The sequence below is a fragment of the Thunnus maccoyii genome, chromosome 23, assembly GCF_910596095.1.
Source record: "Thunnus maccoyii chromosome 23, fThuMac1.1, whole genome shotgun sequence".
In the NCBI taxonomy this organism is placed as follows: Eukaryota; Metazoa; Chordata; class Actinopteri; order Scombriformes; family Scombridae; genus Thunnus; species Thunnus maccoyii.
Window position 1 is genome coordinate 7778560 of NC_056555.1, and position 16941 is coordinate 7795500.

At 45.9% G+C, this 16941-nt stretch overlaps 39 non-coding genes across 39 annotated transcripts; all 39 read left to right on the forward strand.

Moving 5' to 3' along the window:
- Nucleotides 1-127: 127 nt before the first annotated feature.
- trnaq-uug lies at nt 128-199 on the forward strand. Its single transcript has one exon. It is a non-coding gene; the product is annotated as a tRNA-Gln (tRNA).
- Nucleotides 200-431: 232 nt separating this feature from the next.
- On the forward strand, nt 432-503 carry trnaq-cug. Its single transcript has one exon. It is a non-coding gene; the product is annotated as a tRNA-Gln (tRNA).
- A 588-nt stretch (nt 504-1091) lies between these two features.
- Nucleotides 1092-1174, forward strand: trnal-cag. Its single transcript has one exon. It is a non-coding gene; the product is annotated as a tRNA-Leu (tRNA).
- Nucleotides 1175-1606: 432 nt separating this feature from the next.
- trnaq-cug lies at nt 1607-1678 on the forward strand. The gene has a single exon. It is a non-coding gene; the product is annotated as a tRNA-Gln (tRNA).
- Nucleotides 1679-1861: 183 nt separating this feature from the next.
- trnaq-uug lies at nt 1862-1933 on the forward strand. The gene has a single exon. It is a non-coding gene; the product is annotated as a tRNA-Gln (tRNA).
- A 232-nt stretch (nt 1934-2165) lies between these two features.
- Nucleotides 2166-2237, forward strand: trnaq-cug. The gene has a single exon. It is a non-coding gene; the product is annotated as a tRNA-Gln (tRNA).
- A 588-nt stretch (nt 2238-2825) lies between these two features.
- trnal-cag lies at nt 2826-2908 on the forward strand. Its single transcript has one exon. It is a non-coding gene; the product is annotated as a tRNA-Leu (tRNA).
- Nucleotides 2909-3340: 432 nt separating this feature from the next.
- Nucleotides 3341-3412, forward strand: trnaq-cug. Its single transcript has one exon. It is a non-coding gene; the product is annotated as a tRNA-Gln (tRNA).
- Nucleotides 3413-3595: 183 nt separating this feature from the next.
- On the forward strand, nt 3596-3667 carry trnaq-uug. Its single transcript has one exon. It is a non-coding gene; the product is annotated as a tRNA-Gln (tRNA).
- A 232-nt stretch (nt 3668-3899) lies between these two features.
- trnaq-cug lies at nt 3900-3971 on the forward strand. The gene has a single exon. It is a non-coding gene; the product is annotated as a tRNA-Gln (tRNA).
- A 593-nt stretch (nt 3972-4564) lies between these two features.
- trnal-cag lies at nt 4565-4647 on the forward strand. The gene has a single exon. It is a non-coding gene; the product is annotated as a tRNA-Leu (tRNA).
- Nucleotides 4648-5079: 432 nt separating this feature from the next.
- Nucleotides 5080-5151, forward strand: trnaq-cug. Its single transcript has one exon. It is a non-coding gene; the product is annotated as a tRNA-Gln (tRNA).
- A 192-nt stretch (nt 5152-5343) lies between these two features.
- Nucleotides 5344-5415, forward strand: trnaq-uug. Its single transcript has one exon. It is a non-coding gene; the product is annotated as a tRNA-Gln (tRNA).
- A 232-nt stretch (nt 5416-5647) lies between these two features.
- On the forward strand, nt 5648-5719 carry trnaq-cug. Its single transcript has one exon. It is a non-coding gene; the product is annotated as a tRNA-Gln (tRNA).
- Nucleotides 5720-6307: 588 nt separating this feature from the next.
- Nucleotides 6308-6390, forward strand: trnal-cag. Its single transcript has one exon. It is a non-coding gene; the product is annotated as a tRNA-Leu (tRNA).
- Nucleotides 6391-6822: 432 nt separating this feature from the next.
- Nucleotides 6823-6894, forward strand: trnaq-cug. The gene has a single exon. It is a non-coding gene; the product is annotated as a tRNA-Gln (tRNA).
- Nucleotides 6895-7086: 192 nt separating this feature from the next.
- Nucleotides 7087-7158, forward strand: trnaq-uug. The gene has a single exon. It is a non-coding gene; the product is annotated as a tRNA-Gln (tRNA).
- Nucleotides 7159-7390: 232 nt separating this feature from the next.
- On the forward strand, nt 7391-7462 carry trnaq-cug. The gene has a single exon. It is a non-coding gene; the product is annotated as a tRNA-Gln (tRNA).
- Nucleotides 7463-8055: 593 nt separating this feature from the next.
- On the forward strand, nt 8056-8138 carry trnal-cag. Its single transcript has one exon. It is a non-coding gene; the product is annotated as a tRNA-Leu (tRNA).
- Nucleotides 8139-8570: 432 nt separating this feature from the next.
- trnaq-cug lies at nt 8571-8642 on the forward strand. The gene has a single exon. It is a non-coding gene; the product is annotated as a tRNA-Gln (tRNA).
- A 192-nt stretch (nt 8643-8834) lies between these two features.
- On the forward strand, nt 8835-8906 carry trnaq-uug. Its single transcript has one exon. It is a non-coding gene; the product is annotated as a tRNA-Gln (tRNA).
- Nucleotides 8907-9138: 232 nt separating this feature from the next.
- trnaq-cug lies at nt 9139-9210 on the forward strand. Its single transcript has one exon. It is a non-coding gene; the product is annotated as a tRNA-Gln (tRNA).
- Nucleotides 9211-9798: 588 nt separating this feature from the next.
- Nucleotides 9799-9881, forward strand: trnal-cag. The gene has a single exon. It is a non-coding gene; the product is annotated as a tRNA-Leu (tRNA).
- Nucleotides 9882-10313: 432 nt separating this feature from the next.
- Nucleotides 10314-10385, forward strand: trnaq-cug. The gene has a single exon. It is a non-coding gene; the product is annotated as a tRNA-Gln (tRNA).
- A 192-nt stretch (nt 10386-10577) lies between these two features.
- Nucleotides 10578-10649, forward strand: trnaq-uug. Its single transcript has one exon. It is a non-coding gene; the product is annotated as a tRNA-Gln (tRNA).
- Nucleotides 10650-10881: 232 nt separating this feature from the next.
- trnaq-cug lies at nt 10882-10953 on the forward strand. The gene has a single exon. It is a non-coding gene; the product is annotated as a tRNA-Gln (tRNA).
- Nucleotides 10954-11541: 588 nt separating this feature from the next.
- On the forward strand, nt 11542-11624 carry trnal-cag. The gene has a single exon. It is a non-coding gene; the product is annotated as a tRNA-Leu (tRNA).
- Nucleotides 11625-12034: 410 nt separating this feature from the next.
- On the forward strand, nt 12035-12106 carry trnaq-cug. The gene has a single exon. It is a non-coding gene; the product is annotated as a tRNA-Gln (tRNA).
- A 192-nt stretch (nt 12107-12298) lies between these two features.
- trnaq-uug lies at nt 12299-12370 on the forward strand. The gene has a single exon. It is a non-coding gene; the product is annotated as a tRNA-Gln (tRNA).
- Nucleotides 12371-12602: 232 nt separating this feature from the next.
- On the forward strand, nt 12603-12674 carry trnaq-cug. Its single transcript has one exon. It is a non-coding gene; the product is annotated as a tRNA-Gln (tRNA).
- Nucleotides 12675-13262: 588 nt separating this feature from the next.
- trnal-cag lies at nt 13263-13345 on the forward strand. The gene has a single exon. It is a non-coding gene; the product is annotated as a tRNA-Leu (tRNA).
- Nucleotides 13346-13755: 410 nt separating this feature from the next.
- On the forward strand, nt 13756-13827 carry trnaq-cug. The gene has a single exon. It is a non-coding gene; the product is annotated as a tRNA-Gln (tRNA).
- Nucleotides 13828-14019: 192 nt separating this feature from the next.
- Nucleotides 14020-14091, forward strand: trnaq-uug. The gene has a single exon. It is a non-coding gene; the product is annotated as a tRNA-Gln (tRNA).
- Nucleotides 14092-14324: 233 nt separating this feature from the next.
- On the forward strand, nt 14325-14395 carry trnaq-cug. Its single transcript has one exon. It is a non-coding gene; the product is annotated as a tRNA-Gln (tRNA).
- A 588-nt stretch (nt 14396-14983) lies between these two features.
- Nucleotides 14984-15066, forward strand: trnal-cag. Its single transcript has one exon. It is a non-coding gene; the product is annotated as a tRNA-Leu (tRNA).
- Nucleotides 15067-15498: 432 nt separating this feature from the next.
- Nucleotides 15499-15570, forward strand: trnaq-cug. Its single transcript has one exon. It is a non-coding gene; the product is annotated as a tRNA-Gln (tRNA).
- A 192-nt stretch (nt 15571-15762) lies between these two features.
- On the forward strand, nt 15763-15834 carry trnaq-uug. The gene has a single exon. It is a non-coding gene; the product is annotated as a tRNA-Gln (tRNA).
- Nucleotides 15835-16056: 222 nt separating this feature from the next.
- trnaq-cug lies at nt 16057-16128 on the forward strand. Its single transcript has one exon. It is a non-coding gene; the product is annotated as a tRNA-Gln (tRNA).
- A 588-nt stretch (nt 16129-16716) lies between these two features.
- trnal-cag lies at nt 16717-16799 on the forward strand. The gene has a single exon. It is a non-coding gene; the product is annotated as a tRNA-Leu (tRNA).
- The last annotated feature ends 142 nt before the right edge of the window (nt 16800-16941 follow it).

Below are 16941 nucleotides of genomic sequence, written 5' to 3' on the forward strand. Positions count from 1 at the left end.
TGGGAATCTGCGACTGATATCAAGACTGCTCAGTCGCTCAGTGATCGCAGACTGATCACTCGCTCTTCAGATCGTCCAATTCTCCTGAGGGACCTGTGAGGTGACTTTACCGGTAGACGTGAGCTGTGGTTCCATGGTGTAATGGTTAGCACTCTGGACTTTGAATCCAGTGATCCGAGTTCAAATCTCGGTGGAACCTGATTTCGAGGAGATTTGCACTTAAAATGCAGTGACTTTTGAAAATGTGAAAGCTCTGCCCTCTTTTTGGAAGACGCTGTGTTTTTTGAAAGACTGAATCCTTTGTGGTTACTGTTCTTACCGTAGGCTATTTGTGTTATACATGACAGCAAAATGCCATGGTCATAGGCTAATATGGAAATCGACATTGTTCTCCACTAGCTTGTCAAGAGCCATTGCTCAACCTAGTGTGTGGTTCCATGGTGTAATGGTTAGCACTCTGGACTCTGAATCCAGCGATCCGAGTTCAAATCTCGGTGGGACCTGGTTTTAAGAGGTCGCGAGACCATTTACAGGTAGAATGCATGGACTTTAGTCCTATCTTGTCAGCGCTTGTAAATGTGGAAACAGTGCCCTTTCTTTGGAAGACGCTTTGTTTTTTGAAAGACTGAATCCATTGTGGTTACCGTTTTTCCAGTCTGTCTGAAAGTCATGGCGATCTACACTTAAGAGATATTCATCTTTTGATTATGTGGAAATTGACACAATTTTTCAATTGTCTTGAATATCATGAGGGCAGATGACCTGAATACATTGGGCTAAAAAGTTGATCTTGAAGTGAAAGTCTGGCCAAGGAGGGAGCCGAGCAAGTAGCAAAAGTTTAATAAGTTGCTTACGTTAGGCAGTAAAGGTGCCTTTTTAAAATCTTATCCGCTGCGTTACTGGTAATTTCATACGCTATCTCTGCTTTACTCATTCATTTATTTTAATGATCTACACCGTCAGTTTGCCTGACTGTGTCACTACTCGCAGCCATACGCTGAGAGCGGTGCCTTTTTTGCCTCGAGAGAGTCCATCGATCATTGCTAATTGCTATGTGGATCCAAAATCATAGGTCCGGACCTTCAGACGCAGTCAGGATGGCCGAGCGGTCTAAGGCGCTGCGTTCAGGTCGCAGTCTCCCCTGGAGGCGTGGGTTCGAATCCCACTTCTGACAGCCAGTGTTTTTCACAGTAGTCCTGAACCTTGCCGCTAAGACAACATTGGGAAAGACACTGGATGATGAGCGCTTGAGAAGAAAGCCACAACGGTTCAGTCTCTACACTCTCAACCTGTGCACAGAAAGCAATGCGTTGGTGCACAGTAGCTGTGCTGCTACCATGTGCTCCATAAACTTGTAAAATGAGTAGACCCGCTCCTTCAAAACACTCACCCAATGATCATCTCCCGCATCCCCTCTTGTCTCTGAGCGCCGCATTAGCCCGATATACCAGATTTATGTGTGTTCACCTGTCGCTTGGAAATGACTGTTCTTAACGTAGGTTATTTGTGTTATAAATGATAGCAAAACACCATCGCCATAGGCCGCTGGGGGAATTGACACTGTTCTCCACTAGGTTGTCAAGAGACATAATGCAACAGAGCGCATGGTTCCATGGTGTAATGGTTAGCACTCTGGACTCTGAATCCAGCGATCCGAGTTCAAATCTCGGTGGGACCTGGTTTCAAGACTGCCACCTGTCCACCTGCCTAAGTAACCCACCTTCACCTGATGGCGTCAGTGGCTGGGAATCTGCGACTGATATCAAGACTGCTCAGTCGCTCAGTGATCGCAGACTGATCACTCGCTCTTCAGATCGTCCAATTCTCCTGTGAGGTGACTTTACCGGTAGACGTGAGCTGTGGTTCCATGGTGTAATGGTTAGCACTCTGGACTTTGAATCCAGTGATCCGAGTTCAAATCTCGGTGGAACCTGATTTCGAGGAGATTTGCACTTAAAATGCAGTGACTTTTGAAAATGTGAAAGCTCTGCCCTCTTTTTGGAAGACGCTGTGTTTTTTGAAAGACTGAATCCTTTGTGGTTACTGTTCTTACCGTAGGCTATTTGTGTTATACATGACAGCAAAATGCCATGGTCATAGGCTAATATGGAAATCGACATTGTTCTCCACTAGCTTGTCAAGAGCCATTGCTCAACCTAGTGTGTGGTTCCATGGTGTAATGGTTAGCACTCTGGACTCTGAATCCAGCGATCCGAGTTCAAATCTCGGTGGGACCTGGTTTTAAGAGGTCGCGAGACCATTTACAGGTAGAATGCATGGACTTTAGTCCTATCTTGTCAGCGCTTGTAAATGTGGAAACAGTGCCCTTTCTTTGGAAGACGCTTTGTTTTTTGAAAGACTGAATCCATTGTGGTTACCGTTTTTCCAGTCTGTCTGAAAGTCATGGCGATCTACACTTAAGAGATATTCATCTTTTGATTATGTGGAAATTGACACAATTTTTCAATTGTCTTGAATATCATGAGGGCAGATGACCTGAATACATTGGGCTAAAAAGTTGATCTTGAAGTGAAAGTCTGGCCAAGGAGGGAGCCGAGCAAGTAGCAAAAGTTTAATAAGTTGCTTACGTTAGGCAGTAAAGGTGCCTTTTTAAAATCTTATCCACTGCGTTACTGGTAATTTCATACGCTATCTCTGCTTTACTCATTCATTTATTTTAATGATCTACACCGTCAGTTTGCCTGACTGTGTCACTACTCGCAGCCATACGCTGAGAGCGGTGCCTTTTTTGCCTCGAGACAGTCCATCGATCATTGCTAATTGCTATGTGGATCCAAAATCATAGGTCCGGACCTTCAGACGCAGTCAGGATGGCCGAGCGGTCTAAGGCGCTGCGTTCAGGTCGCAGTCTCCCCTGGAGGCGTGGGTTCGAATCCCACTTCTGACAGCCAGTGTTTTTCACAGTAGTCCTGAACCTTGCCGCTAAGACAACATTGGGAAAGACACTGGATGATGAGCGCTTGAGAAGAAAGCCACAACGGTTCAGTCTCTACACTCTCAACCTGTGCACAGAAAGCAATGCGTTGGTGCACAGTAGCTGTGCTGCTACCATGTGCTCCATAAACTTGTAAAATGAGTAGACCCGCTCCTTCAAAACACTCACCCAATGATCATCTCCCGCATCCCCTCTTGTCTCTGAGCGCCGCATTAGCCCGATATACCAGATTTATGTGTGTTCACCTGTCGCTTGGAAATGACTGTTCTTAACGTAGGTTATTTGTGTTATAAATGATAGCAAAACACCATCGCCATAGGCCGCTGGGGAAATTGACACTGTTCTCCACTAGGTTGTCAAGAGACATAATGCAACAGAGCGCATGGTTCCATGGTGTAATGGTTAGCACTCTGGACTCTGAATCCAGCGATCCGAGTTCAAATCTCGGTGGGACCTGGTTTCAAGACTGCCACCTGTCCACCTGCCTAAGTAACCCACCTTCACCTGATGGCGTCAGTGGCTGGGAATCTGCGACTGATATCAAGACTGCTCAGTCGCTCAGTGATCGCAGACTGATCACTCGCTCTTCAGATCGTCCAATTCTCCTGTGAGGTGACTTTACCGGTAGACGTGAGCTGTGGTTCCATGGTGTAATGGTTAGCACTCTGGACTTTGAATCCAGTGATCCGAGTTCAAATCTCGGTGGAACCTGATTTCGAGGAGATTTGCACTTAAAATGCAGTGACTTTTGAAAATGTGAAAGCTCTGCCCTCTTTTTGGAAGACGCTGTGTTTTTTGAAAGACTGAATCCTTTGTGGTTACTGTTCTTACCGTAGGCTATTTGTGTTATACATGACAGCAAAATGCCATGGTCATAGGCTAATATGGAAATCGACATTGTTCTCCACTAGCTTGTCAAGAGCCATTGCTCAACCTAGTGTGTGGTTCCATGGTGTAATGGTTAGCACTCTGGACTCTGAATCCAGCGATCCGAGTTCAAATCTCGGTGGGACCTGGTTTTAAGAGGTCGCGAGACCATTTACAGGTAAAATGCAGGGACTTTAGTCCTATCTTGTCAGCGCTTGTAAATGTGGAAACAGTGCCCTTTCTTTGGAAGACGCTTTGTTTTTTGAAAGACTGAATCCATTGTGGTTACCGTTTTTCCAGTAACCACTGTCTGAAAGTCATGGCGATCTACACTTAAGAGATATCCATCTTTTGATTATGTGGAAATTGACACAATTTTTCAATTGTCTTGAATATCATGAGGGCAGATGACCTGAATACATTGGGCTAAAAAGTTGATCTTGAAGTGAAAGTCTGGCCAAGGAGGGAGCCGAGCAAGTAGCAAAAGTTTAATAAGTTGCTTACGTTAGGCAGTAAAGGTGCCTTTTTAAAATCTTATCCGCTGCGTTACTGGTAATTTCATACGCTATCTCTGCTTTACTCATTCATTTATTTTAATGATCTACACCGTCAGTTTGCCTGACTGTGTCACTACTCGCAGCCATACGCTGAGAGCGGTGCCTTTTTTGCCTCGAGACAGTCCATCGATCATTGCTAATTGCTATGTGGATCCAAAATCATAGGTCCGGCCCTTCAGACGCAGTCAGGATGGCCGAGCGGTCTAAGGCGCTGCGTTCAGGTCGCAGTCTCCCCTGGAGGCGTGGGTTCGAATCCCACTTCTGACAGCCAGTGTTTTTCACAGTAGTCCTGAACCTTGCCGCTAAGACAACATTGGGAAAGACACTGGATGATGAGCGCTTGAGAAGAAAGCCACAACGGTTCAGTCTCTACACTCTCAACCTGTGCACAGAAAGCAATGCGTTGGTGCACAGTGGCTGTGCTGCTACCATGTGCTCCATAAACTTGTAAAATGAGTAGACCCGCTCCTTCAAAACACTCACCCAATGATCATCTCCCGCATCCCCTCTTGTCTCTGAGCGCCGCATTAGCCCGATATACCAGATTTATGTGTGTTCACCTGTCGCTTGGAAATGACTGTTCTTAACGTAGGTTATTTGTGTTATAAATGATAGCAAAACACCATCGCCATAGGCCGCTGGGGAAATTGACACTGTTCTCCACTAGGTTGTCAAGAGACATAATGCAACAGAGCGCATGGTTCCATGGTGTAATGGTTAGCACTCTGGACTCTGAATCCAGCGATCCGAGTTCAAATCTCGGTGGGACCTGGTTTCAAGACTGCCACCTGTCCACCTGCCTAAGTAACCCACCTTCACCTGATGGCGTCAGTGGCTGGGAATCTGCGACTGATATCAAGACTGCTCAGTCGCTCAGTGATCGCAGACTGATCACTCGCTCTTCAGATCGTCCAATTCTCCTGAGGGACCTGTGAGGTGACTTTACCGGTAGACGTGAGCTGTGGTTCCATGGTGTAATGGTTAGCACTCTGGACTTTGAATCCAGTGATCCGAGTTCAAATCTCGGTGGAACCTGATTTCGAGGAGATTTGCACTTAAAATGCAGTGACTTTTGAAAATGTGAAAGCTCTGCCCTCTTTTTGGAAGACGCTGTGTTTTTTGAAAGACTGAATCCTTTGTGGTTACTGTTCTTACCGTAGGCTATTTGTGTTATACATGACAGCAAAATGCCATGGTCATAGGCTAATATGGAAATCGACATTGTTCTCCACTAGCTTGTCAAGAGCCATTGCTCAACCTAGTGTGTGGTTCCATGGTGTAATGGTTAGCACTCTGGACTCTGAATCCAGCGATCCGAGTTCAAATCTCGGTGGGACCTGGTTTTAAGAGGTCGCGAGACCATTTACAGGTAAAATGCAGGGACTTTAGTCCTATCTTGTCAGCGCTTGTAAATGTGGAAACAGTGCCCTTTCTTTGGAAGACGCTTTGTTTTTTGAAAGACTGAATCCATTGTGGTTACCGTTTTTCCAGTCTGTCTGAAAGTCATGGCGATCTACACTTAAGAGATATTCATCTTTTGATTATGTGGAAATTGACACAATTTTTCAATTGTCTTGAATATCATGAGGGCAGATGACCTGAATACATTGGGCTAAAAAGTTGATCTTGAAGTGAAAGTCTGGCCAAGGAGGGAGCCGAGCAAGTAGCAAAAGTTTAATAAGTTGCTTACGTTAGGCAGTAAAGGTGCCTTTTTAAAATCTTATCCACTGCGTTACTGGTAATTTCATACGCTATCTCTGCTTTACTCATTCATTTATTTTAATGATCTACACCGTCAGTTTGCCTGACTGTGTCACTACTCGCAGCCATACGCTGAGAGCGGTGCCTTTTTTGCCTCGAGACAGTCCATCGATCATTGCTAATTGCTATGTGGATCCAAAATCATAGGTCCGGACCTTCAGACGCAGTCAGGATGGCCGAGCGGTCTAAGGCGCTGCGTTCAGGTCGCAGTCTCCCCTGGAGGCGTGGGTTCGAATCCCACTTCTGACAGCCAGTGTTTTTCACAGTAGTCCTGAACCTTGCCGCTAAGACAACATTGGGAAAGACACTGGATGATGAGCGCTTGAGAAGAAAGCCACAACGGTTCAGTCTCTACACTCTCAACCTGTGCACAGAAAGCAATGCGTTGGTGCACAGTAGCTGTGCTGCTACCATGTGCTCCATAAACTTGTAAAATGAGTAGACCCGCTCCTTCAAAACACTCACCCAATGATCATCTCCCGCATCCCCTCTTGTCTCTGAGCGCCGCATTAGCCCGATATACCAGATTTATGTGTGTTCACCTGTCGCTTGGAAATGACTGTTCTTAACGTAGGTTATTTGTGTTATAAATGATAGCAAAACACCATCGCCATAGGCCGCTGGGGAAATTGACACTGTTCTCCACTAGGTTGTCAAGAGACATAATGCAACAGAGCGCATGGTTCCATGGTGTAATGGTTAGCACTCTGGACTCTGAATCCAGCGATCCGAGTTCAAATCTCGGTGGGACCTGGTTTCAAGACTGCCACCTGTCCACCTGCCTAAGTAACCCACCTTCACCTGATGGCGTCAGTGGCTGGGAATCTGCGACTGATATCAAGACTGCTCAGTCGCTCAGTGATCGCAGACTGATCACTCGCTCTTCAGATCGTCCAATTCTCCTGAGGGACCTGTGAGGTGACTTTACCGGTAGACGTGAGCTGTGGTTCCATGGTGTAATGGTTAGCACTCTGGACTTTGAATCCAGTGATCCGAGTTCAAATCTCGGTGGAACCTGATTTCGAGGAGATTTGCACTTAAAATGCAGTGACTTTTGAAAATGTGAAAGCTCTGCCCTCTTTTTGGAAGACGCTGTGTTTTTTGAAAGACTGAATCCTTTGTGGTTACTGTTCTTACCGTAGGCTATTTGTGTTATACATGACAGCAAAATGCCATGGTCATAGGCTAATATGGAAATCGACATTGTTCTCCACTAGCTTGTCAAGAGCCATTGCTCAACCTAGTGTGTGGTTCCATGGTGTAATGGTTAGCACTCTGGACTCTGAATCCAGCGATCCGAGTTCAAATCTCGGTGGGACCTGGTTTTAAGAGGTCGCGAGACCATTTACAGGTAAAATGCAGGGACTTTAGTCCTATCTTGTCAGCGCTTGTAAATGTGGAAACAGTGCCCTTTCTTTGGAAGACGCTTTGTTTTTTGAAAGACTGAATCCATTGTGGTTACCGTTTTTCCAGTAACCACTGTCTGAAAGTCATGGCGATCTACACTTAAGAGATATTCATCTTTTGATTATGTGGAAATTGACACAATTTTTCAATTGTCTTGAATATCATGAGGGCAGATGACCTGAATACATTGGGCTAAAAAGTTGATCTTGAAGTGAAAGTCTGGCCAAGGAGGGAGCCGAGCAAGTAGCAAAAGTTTAATAAGTTGCTTACGTTAGGCAGTAAAGGTGCCTTTTTAAAATCTTATCCGCTGCGTTACTGGTAATTTCATACGCTATCTCTGCTTTACTCATTCATTTATTTTAATGATCTACACCGTCAGTTTGCCTGACTGTGTCACTACTCGCAGCCATACGCTGAGAGCGGTGCCTTTTTTGCCTCGAGACAGTCCATCGATCATTGCTAATTGCTATGTGGATCCAAAATCATAGGTCCGGCCCTTCAGACGCAGTCAGGATGGCCGAGCGGTCTAAGGCGCTGCGTTCAGGTCGCAGTCTCCCCTGGAGGCGTGGGTTCGAATCCCACTTCTGACAGCCAGTGTTTTTCACAGTAGTCCTGAACCTTGCCGCTAAGACAACATTGGGAAAGACACTGGATGATGAGCGCTTGAGAAGAAAGCCACAACGGTTCAGTCTCTACACTCTCAACCTGTGCACAGAAAGCAATGCGTTGGTGCACAGTGGCTGTGCTGCTACCATGTGCTCCATAAACTTGTAAAATGAGTAGACCCGCTCCTTCAAAACACTCACCCAATGATCATCTCCCGCATCCCCTCTTGTCTCTGAGCGCCGCATTAGCCCGATATACCAGATTTATGTGTGTTCACCTGTCGCTTGGAAATGACTGTTCTTAACGTAGGTTATTTGTGTTATAAATGATAGCAAAACACCATCGCCATAGGCCGCTGGGGAAATTGACACTGTTCTCCACTAGGTTGTCAAGAGACATAATGCAACAGAGCGCATGGTTCCATGGTGTAATGGTTAGCACTCTGGACTCTGAATCCAGCGATCCGAGTTCAAATCTCGGTGGGACCTGGTTTCAAGACTGCCACCTGTCCACCTGCCTAAGTAACCCACCTTCACCTGATGGCGTCAGTGGCTGGGAATCTGCGACTGATATCAAGACTGCTCAGTCGCTCAGTGATCGCAGACTGATCACTCGCTCTTCAGATCGTCCAATTCTCCTGAGGGACCTGTGAGGTGACTTTACCGGTAGACGTGAGCTGTGGTTCCATGGTGTAATGGTTAGCACTCTGGACTTTGAATCCAGTGATCCGAGTTCAAATCTCGGTGGAACCTGATTTCGAGGAGATTTGCACTTAAAATGCAGTGACTTTTGAAAATGTGAAAGCTCTGCCCTCTTTTTGGAAGACGCTGTGTTTTTTGAAAGACTGAATCCTTTGTGGTTACTGTTCTTACCGTAGGCTATTTGTGTTATACATGACAGCAAAATGCCATGGTCATAGGCTAATATGGAAATCGACATTGTTCTCCACTAGCTTGTCAAGAGCCATTGCTCAACCTAGTGTGTGGTTCCATGGTGTAATGGTTAGCACTCTGGACTCTGAATCCAGCGATCCGAGTTCAAATCTCGGTGGGACCTGGTTTTAAGAGGTCGCGAGACCATTTACAGGTAAAATGCAGGGACTTTAGTCCTATCTTGTCAGCGCTTGTAAATGTGGAAACAGTGCCCTTTCTTTGGAAGACGCTTTGTTTTTTGAAAGACTGAATCCATTGTGGTTACCGTTTTTCCAGTCTGTCTGAAAGTCATGGCGATCTACACTTAAGAGATATTCATCTTTTGATTATGTGGAAATTGACACAATTTTTCAATTGTCTTGAATATCATGAGGGCAGATGACCTGAATACATTGGGCTAAAAAGTTGATCTTGAAGTGAAAGTCTGGCCAAGGAGGGAGCCGAGCAAGTAGCAAAAGTTTAATAAGTTGCTTACGTTAGGCAGTAAAGGTGCCTTTTTAAAATCTTATCCGCTGCGTTACTGGTAATTTCATACGCTATCTCTGCTTTACTCATTCATTTATTTTAATGATCTACACCGTCAGTTTGCCTGACTGTGTCACTACTCGCAGCCATACGCTGAGAGCGGTGCCTTTTTTGCCTCGAGACAGTCCATCGATCATTGCTAATTGCTATGTGGATCCAAAATCATAGGTCCGGACCTTCAGACGCAGTCAGGATGGCCGAGCGGTCTAAGGCGCTGCGTTCAGGTCGCAGTCTCCCCTGGAGGCGTGGGTTCGAATCCCACTTCTGACAGCCAGTGTTTTTCACAGTAGTCCTGAACCTTGCCGCTAAGACAACATTGGGAAAGACACTGGATGATGAGCGCTTGAGAAGAAAGCCACAACGGTTCAGTCTCTACACTCTCAACCTGTGCACAGAAAGCAATGCGTTGGTGCACAGTAGCTGTGCTGCTACCATGTGCTCCATAAACTTGTAAAATGAGTAGACCCGCTCCTTCAAAACACTCACCCAATGATCATCTCCCGCATCCCCTCTTGTCTCTGAGCGCCGCATTAGCCCGATATACCAGATTTATGTGTGTTCACCTGTCGCTTGGAAATGACTGTTCTTAACGTAGGTTATTTGTGTTATAAATGATAGCAAAACACCATCGCCATAGGCCGATGGGGAAATTGACACTGTTCTCCACTAGGTTGTCAAGAGACATAATGCAACAGAGCGCATGGTTCCATGGTGTAATGGTTAGCACTCTGGACTCTGAATCCAGCGATCCGAGTTCAAATCTCGGTGGGACCTGGTTTCAAGACTGCCACCTGTCCACCTGCCTAAGTAACCCACCTTCACCTGATGGCGTCAGTGGCTGGGAATCTGCGACTGATATCAAGACTGCTCAGTCGCTCAGTGATCGCAGACTGATCACTCGCTCTTCAGATCGTCCAATTCTCCTGAGGGACCTGTGAGGTGACTTTACCGGTAGACGTGAGCTGTGGTTCCATGGTGTAATGGTTAGCACTCTGGACTTTGACTCCAGTGATCCGAGTTCAAATCTCGGTGGAACCTGATTTCGAGGAGATTTGCACTTAAAATGCAGTGACTTTTGAAAATGTGAAAGCTCTGCCCTCTTTTTGGAAGACGCTGTGTTTTTTGAAAGACTGAATCCTTTGTGGTTACTGTTCTTACCGTAGGCTATTTGTGTTATACATGACAGCAAAATGCCATGGTCATAGGCTAATATGGAAATCGACATTGTTCTCCACTAGCTTGTCAAGAGCCATTGCTCAACCTAGTGTGTGGTTCCATGGTGTAATGGTTAGCACTCTGGACTCTGAATCCAGCGATCCGAGTTCAAATCTCGGTGGGACCTGGTTTTAAGAGGTCGCGAGACCATTTACAGGTAAAATGCAGGGACTTTAGTCCTATCTTGTCAGCGCTTGTAAATGTGGAAACAGTGCCCTTTCTTTGGAAGACGCTTTGTTTTTTGAAAGACTGAATCCATTGTGGTTACCGTTTTTCCAGTCTGTCTGAAAGTCATGGCGATCTACACTTAAGAGATATTCATCTTTTGATTATGTGGAAATTGACACAATTTTTCAATTGTCTTGAATATCATGAGGGCAGATGACCTGAATACATTGGGCTAAAAAGTTGATCTTGAAGTGAAAGTCTGGCCAAGGAGGGAGCCGAGCAAGTAGCAAAAGTTTAATAAGTTGCTTACGTTAGGCAGTAAAGGTGCCTTTTTAAAATCTTATCCGCTGCGTTACTGGTAATTTCATACGCTATCTCTGCTTTACTCATTCATTTATTTTAATGATCTACACCGTCAGTTTGCCTGACTGTGTCACTACTCGCAGCCATACGCTGAGAGCGGTGCCTTTTTTGCCTCGAGACAGTCCATCGATCATTGCTAATTGCTATGTGGATCCAAAATCATAGGTCCGGACCTTCAGACGCAGTCAGGATGGCCGAGCGGTCTAAGGCGCTGCGTTCAGGTCGCAGTCTCCCCTGGAGGCGTGGGTTCGAATCCCACTTCTGACAGCCAGTGTTTTTCACAGTAGTCCTGAACCTTGCCGCTAAGACAACATTGGGAAAGACACTGGATGATGAGCGCTTGAGAAGAAAGCCACAACGGTTCAGTCTCTACACTCTCAACCTGTGCACAGTAGCTGTGCTGCTACCATGTGCTCCATAAACTTGTAAAATGAGTAGACCCGCTCCTTCAAAACACTCACCCAATGATCATCTCCCGCATCCCCTCTTGTCTCTGAGCGCCGCATTAGCCCGATATACCAGATTTATGTGTGTTCACCTGTCGCTTGGAAATGACTGTTCTTAACGTAGGTTATTTGTGTTATAAATGATAGCAAAACACCATCGCCATAGGCCGATGGGGAAATTGACACTGTTCTCCACTAGGTTGTCAAGAGACATAATGCAACAGAGCGCATGGTTCCATGGTGTAATGGTTAGCACTCTGGACTCTGAATCCAGCGATCCGAGTTCAAATCTCGGTGGGACCTGGTATCAAGACTGCCACCTGTCCACCTGCCTAAGTAACCCACCTTCACCTGATGGCGTCAGTGGCTGGGAATCTGCGACTGATATCAAGACTGCTCAGTCGCTCAGTGATCGCAGACTGATCACTCGCTCTTCAGATCGTCCAATTCTCCTGAGGGACCTGTGAGGTGACTTTACCGGTAGACATGAGCTGTGGTTCCATGGTGTAATGGTTAGCACTCTGGACTTTGAATCCAGTGATCCGAGTTCAAATCTCGGTGGAACCTGATTTCGAGGAGATTTGCACTTAAAATGCAGTGACTTTTGAAAATGTGAAAGCTCTGCCCTCTTTTTGGAAGACGCTGTGTTTTTTGAAAGACTGAATCCTTTGTGGTTACTGTTCTTACCGTAGGCTATTTGTGTTATACATGACAGCAAAATGCCATGGTCATAGGCTAATATGGAAATCGACATTGTTCTCCACTAGCTTGTCAAGAGCCATTGCTCAACCTAGTGTGTGGTTCCATGGTGTAATGGTTAGCACTCTGGACTCTGAATCCAGCGATCCGAGTTCAAATCTCGGTGGGACCTGGTTTTAAGAGGTCGCGAGACCATTTACAGGTAAAATGCAGGGACTTTAGTCCTATCTTGTCAGCGCTTGTAAATGTGGAAACAGTGCCCTTTCTTTGGAAGACGCTTTGTTTTTTGAAAGACTGAATCCATTGTGGTTACCGTTTTTCCAGTCTGTCTGAAAGTCATGGCGATCTACACTTAAGAGATATTCATCTTTTGATTATGTGGAAATTGACACAATTTTTCAATTGTCTTGAATATCATGAGGGCAGATGACCTGAATACATTGGGCTAAAAAGTTGATCTTGAAGTGAAAGTCTGGCCAAGGAGGGAGCCGAGCAAGTAGCAAAAGTTTAATAAGTTGCTTACGTTAGGCAGTAAAGGTGCCTTTTTAAAATCTTATCCGCTGCGTTACTGGTAATTTCATACGCTATCTCTGCTTTACTCATTCATTTATTTTAATGATCTACACCGTCAGTTTGCCTGACTGTGTCACTACTCGCAGCCATACGCTGAGAGCGGTGCCTTTTTTGCCTCGAGAGAGTCTATCGATCATTGCTAATTGCTATGTGGATCCAAAATCATAGGTCCGGACCTTCAGACGCAGTCAGGATGGCCGAGCGGTCTAAGGCGCTGCGTTCAGGTCGCAGTCTCCCCTGGAGGCGTGGGTTCGAATCCCACTTCTGACAGCCAGTGTTTTTCACAGTAGTCCTGAACCTTGCCGCTAAGACAACATTGGGAAAGACACTGGATGATGAGCGCTTGAGAAGAAAGCCACAACGGTTCAGTCTCTACACTCTCAACCTGTGCACAGTAGCTGTGCTGCTACCATGTGCTCCATAAACTTGTAAAATGAGTAGACCCGCTCCTTCAAAACACTCACCCAATGATCATCTCCCGCATCCCCTCTTGTCTCTGAGCGCCGCATTAGCCCGATATACCAGATTTATGTGTGTTCACCTGTCGCTTGGAAATGACTGTTCTTAACGTAGGTTATTTGTGTTATAAATGATAGCAAAACACCATCGCCATAGGCCGCTGGGGAAATTGACACTGTTCTCCACTAGGTTGTCAAGAGACATAATACAACAGAGCGCATGGTTCCATGGTGTAATGGTTAGCACTCTGGACTCTGAATCCAGCGATCCGAGTTCAAATCTCGGTGGGACCTGGTATCAAGACTGCCACCTGTCCACCTGCCTAAGTAACCCACCTTCACCTGATGGCGTCAGTGGCTGGGAATCTGCGACTGATATCAAGACTGCTCAGTCGCTCAGTGATCGCAGACTGATCACTCGCTCTTCAGATCGTCCAATTCTCCTGAGGGACCTGTGAGGTGACTTTACCGGTAGACGTGAGCTGTGGTTCCATGGTGTAATGGTTAGCACTCTGGACTTTGAATCCAGTGATCCGAGTTCAAATCTCGGTGGAACCTGATTTCGAGGAGATTTGCACTTAAAATGCAGTGACTTTTGAAAATGTGAAAGCTCTGCCCTCTTTTTGGAAGACGCTGTGTTTTTTGAAAGACTGAATCCTTTGTGGTTACTGTTCTTACCGTAGGCTATTTGTGTTATACATGACAGCAAAATGCCATGGTCATAGGCTAATATGGAAATCGACATTGTTCTCCACTAGCTTGTCAAGAGCCATTGCTCAACCTAGTGTGTTGGTCCATGGTGTAATGGTTAGCACTCTGGACTCTGAATCCAGCGATCCGAGTTCAAATCTCGGTGGGACCTGGTTTTAAGAGGTCGCGAGACCATTTACAGGTAAAATGCAGGGACTTTAGTCCTATCTTGTCAGCGCTTGTAAATGTGGAAACAGTGCCCTTTCTTTGGAAGACGCTTTGTTTTTTGAAAGACTGAATCCATTGTGGTTACCGTTTTTCCAGTCTGTCTGAAAGTCATGGCGATCTACACTTAAGAGATATTCATCTTTTGATTATGTGGAAATTGACACAATTTTTCAATTGTCTTGAATATCATGAGGGCAGATGACCTGAATACATTGGGCTAAAAAGTTGATCTTGAAGTGAAAGTCTGGCCAAGGAGGGAGCCGAGCAAGTAGCAAAAGTTTAATAAGTTGCTTACGTTAGGCAGTAAAGGTGCCTTTTTAAAATCTTATCCGCTGCGTTACTGGTAATTTCATACGCTATCTCTGCTTTACTCATTCATTTATTTTAATGATCTACACCGTCAGTTTGCCTGACTGTGTCACTACTCGCAGCCATACGCTGAGAGCGGTGCCTTTTTTGCCTCGAGAGAGTCCATCGATCATTGCTAATTGCTATGTGGATCCAAAATCATAGGTCCGGACCTTCAGACGCAGTCAGGATGGCCGAGCGGTCTAAGGCGCTGCGTTCAGGTCGCAGTCTCCCCTGGAGGCGTGGGTTCGAATCCCACTTCTGACAGCCAGTGTTTTTCACAGTAGTCCTGAACCTTGCCGCTAAGACAACATTGGGAAAGACACTGGATGATGAGCGCTTGAGAAGAAAGCCACAACGGTTCAGTCTCTACACTCTCAACCTGTGCACAGAAAGCAATGCGTTGGTGCACAGTAGCTGTGCTGCTACCATGTGCTCCATAAACTTGTAAAATGAGTAGACCCGCTCCTTCAAAACACTCACCCAATGATCATCTCCCGCATCCCCTCTTGTCTCTGAGCGCCGCATTAGCCCGATATACCAGATTTATGTGTGTTCACCTGTCGCTTGGAAATGACTGTTCTTAACGTAGGTTATTTGTGTTATAAATGATAGCAAAACACCATCGCCATAGGCCGATGGGGAAATTGACACTGTTCTCCACTAGGTTGTCAAGAGACATAATGCAACAGAGCGCATGGTTCCATGGTGTAATGGTTAGCACTCTGGACTCTGAATCCAGCGATCCGAGTTCAAATCTCGGTGGGACCTGGTTTCAAGACTGCCACCTGTCCACCTGCCTAAGTAACCCACCTTCACCTGATGGCGTCAGTGGCTGGGAATCTGCGACTGATATCAAGACTGCTCAGTCGCTCAGTGATCGCAGACTGATCACTCGCTCTTCAGATCGTCCAATTCTCCTGAGGGACCTGTGAGGTGACTTTACCGGTAGACGTGAGCTGTGGTTCCATGGTGTAATGGTTAGCACTCTGGACTTTGAATCCAGTGATCCGAGTTCAAATCTCGGTGGAACCTGATTTCGAGGAGATTTGCACTTAAAATGCAGTGACTTTTGAAAATGTGAAAGCTCTGCCCTCTTTTTGGAAGACGCTGTGTTTTTTGAAAGACTGAATCCTTTGTGGTTACTGTTCTTACCGTAGGCTATTTGTGTTATACATGACAGCAAAATGCCATGGTCATAGGCTAATATGGAAATCTCCACCAGCTTGTCAAGAGCCATTGCTCAACCTAGTGTGTGGTTCCATGGTGTAATGGTTAGCACTCTGGACTCTGAATCCAGCGATCCGAGTTCAAATCTCGGTGGGACCTGGTTTTAAGAGGTCGCGAGACCATTTACAGGTAAAATGCAGGGACTTTAGTCCTATCTTGTCAGCGCTTGTAAATGTGGAAACAGTGCCCTTTCTTTGGAAGACGCTTTGTTTTTTGAAAGACTGAATCCATTGTGGTTACCGTTTTTCCAGTCTGTCTGAAAGTCATGGCGATCTACACTTAAGAGATATTCATCTTTTGATTATGTGGAAATTGACACAATTTTTCAATTGTCTTGAATATCATGAGGGCAGATGACCTGAATACATTGGGCTAAAAAGTTGATCTTGAAGTGAAAGTCTGGCCAAGGAGGGAGCCGAGCAAGTAGCAAAAGTTTAATAAGTTGCTTACGTTAGGCAGTAAAGGTGCCTTTTTAAAATCTTATCCGCTGCGTTACTGGTAATTTCATACGCTATCTCTGCTTTACTCATTCATTTATTTTAATGATCTACACCGTCAGTTTGCCTGACTGTGTCACTACTCGCAGCCATACGCTGAGAGCGGTGCCTTTTTTGCCTCGAGAGAGTCTATCGATCATTGCTAATTGCTATGTGGATCCAAAATCATAGGTCCGGACCTTCAGACGCAGTCAGGATGGCCGAGCGGTCTAAGGCGCTGCGTTCAGGTCGCAGTCTCCCCTGGAGGCGTGGGTTCGAATCCCACTTCTGACAGCCAGTGTTTTTCACAGTAGTCCTGAACCTTGCCGCTAAGACAACATTGGGAAAGACACTGGATGATGAGCGCTTGAGAAGAAAGCCACAACGGTTCAGTCTCTACACTCTCAACCTGTGCACAGTAGCTGTGCTGCTACCA